Genomic DNA, 2,500 nt, shown 5'->3' with positions numbered 1-2,500 from the left:
ACTACAATATTCCATGTTCGTTTATGTTTTTATGATGTTCACCCTAATGGCATTTCGTTTTCTCGTCTTATATCTGATGATGACTAGTTGGTAGAGGAGGTAATGCTGGGAAGGCCGTAAACTCTACACGAAGGGAAAACATCTGAATAACGTTAACACTGGGAATGTCTAACGTTATTGCCAAGTGATACTATCTGGCTTAGATAAAGACCGTAATATTACTTGCGGAGGATAACATCGCGAAGCATACATTCCAATCTTAATAGACATATTAGAATATGAAATGATGAATATTCAGAAGAGAGCAAGAGAGAGAGAGAGAGAGAGAGAGAGAGAGAGAGAGAGAGAGAGAGAGAGAGAGAGAGAGAGAGAGAGAGAGAGAGAGAGACAGACAGAGACAGACAGACAGACAGACAGAGAGAGAGAGATACAGAGAGAGAGAGAGAGAGAGAGAGGGAGAGAGAGAGAGAGAGAGAGAGACAGAGAAAGAGAGAGAGAGAGAGAGAGAGAGAGAGAGGGGAGAGAGAGAGAGAGAGAGTGACAGACAGAGACAAAGAGAGAGAGAGAGAGAGAGAGAGAGAGAGAGAGAGAGAGAGAGTGACAGAGACAGAGACAGAGAGAGTGAGAGAGAGAGAGAGAGAGAGAGAGAGAGAGAGAGAGAGAGAGAGAGAGAGAGAGAGAGAGTCAAAGTCAAAACATTTTTTACCATTAAATTACAATGGTTATTCTTTACAAAAAAAAAAAAAAAAAAAAAAATATATATATATATATATATATATATATTTACATTTGAGTATTTAAGAGGTGTTCTTTTAATGTTATTTTTAAATTACAGAAGTTGTTAATGCCTCTTAAATTATCTGGTATTCGATTTCTTGACAAAAAGGGAATTTACTTGGCGTGTCTGGACACCTGATGTGTTCCCTTCGGTTTGCAAGGCCATTAACCATTTCGTATAATTCCCATGAATAAGTTTGTAAATAAATAAACATGTGTCATAGCTGCATTTAGAGTGAACTTTTAACCATTTTAATTTTTTGATATTTAGGGTGATGTGATCAAGTTTACTGATATTACCTAGTGCTACTTTGGCAGCAAAATTTTGTATTTTTTTGCACTTTTTGCATCTGGGTTTTGTTAGTCGAACCCCAAATGTTTGAACAATAGTTAATTATGCTTAGAGCTAGAGTTTGTACAACCAAGATTTCGTATGTGATTAAGATATAACAGGGTACCCACTACGTTCCTGTGTATTTTGTCAACGTGTGGTTCAAATGTCATGAATCTGTCTATTTGTACTCCTAGATTATTCACTGAAGTGCTCGGTTTGATAGAGCAGCCTTCAAATTCTATGGTTGTGTCACTGGGAATTTTAGCAGTGTTCTGCCGACTACCTATGAATATACATTGAGTTTCATGTGGATTTAGTTTAAGGCCATTAGTGTCAAAATATAGTTTTGCTTGGGTTAGAGTATCTTGCGCGTTTCTTGTTAATGTATTTAAATTGTTTACTGAATCACTATGAAGAAACAGTGAATCATCGGCGTACTGCACTAGAAGGCAGTAATGGGCTATTGTTGATAAATCATTTGTGGAAATTGTAAATAGGATCGGACCTAAAATAGATCCTTGCGGAACACCAAAAGGTACTTCTTGTTTTGATGACATACAATTATTGATTCTTACCGATTGGGTCATTGTATATAAATAACTTGTAAACCAAAAGGTATCAATTTTATGATTTACTAATTTGTTAAGGAGAATGTCATGGTTAACACTATCAAAAGCCTTAGAAAAGTCGCATAATGTGAGTAAATTTACCAGATTTTTGTCAATGTTATTATAATCTCATCAGTGATTTGCAGTAAAGCTGTTTCAGTTGATAACCTATTTCTAAAACCATGTTGTGTTTTAGATAATAAGTTCTTGGCCTCCAGGAAATTCGTCAGTTGATTTGCTACATTTTTTTCAAGAATTTTGGATAATATAGGGAGTATAGTAATAGGGCGATAATTATTGACATCGTCTATATCCCCCGACTTGAAAATTGGTGTTAGTATATTATGTTTCCAAAGCGATTGAAAGACACCAGTGACCAGAGAGATGTTAATAGCGACCGTCAAATAATGTAGAGTTGCGGATAGACTATCTCTGATAAAGCGCAAAGCAATACCGTCTGCTCCTACAACATTTGTTTCGCGAAGGTGTTTTATTACTGAGATGATTGTTTCTACGTCCACTGGTTGTGGTCATTTCTTTAGACAAGATAAGCTCGCAGAAAGATTGAGGATCGTAGTGTTTGAAATCGCGAAAAGTTTTTATTACTGGTGGTCTCTTTGTTTTCTTTATATTTAACGTCATCGTGATGAGTTCATGGTCAGCAACATGGCACGGGATGACATCGAAGTGGAGGATGAGGTCTTGATCTGTTAGTTATTATTAAATCTAATAGAGAAGAGGTGTTTACTGTAATTCGTGTAGGTTTATCTATTATTTGTTC

This window comes from Penaeus chinensis, chromosome 38, assembly GCF_019202785.1.
Source record: "Penaeus chinensis breed Huanghai No. 1 chromosome 38, ASM1920278v2, whole genome shotgun sequence".
Taxonomy (NCBI): Eukaryota; Metazoa; Arthropoda; class Malacostraca; order Decapoda; family Penaeidae; genus Penaeus; species Penaeus chinensis.
The sequence above is the reverse complement of the archived record's forward strand: the minus strand, read 5'-3'. Positions refer to the sequence as shown.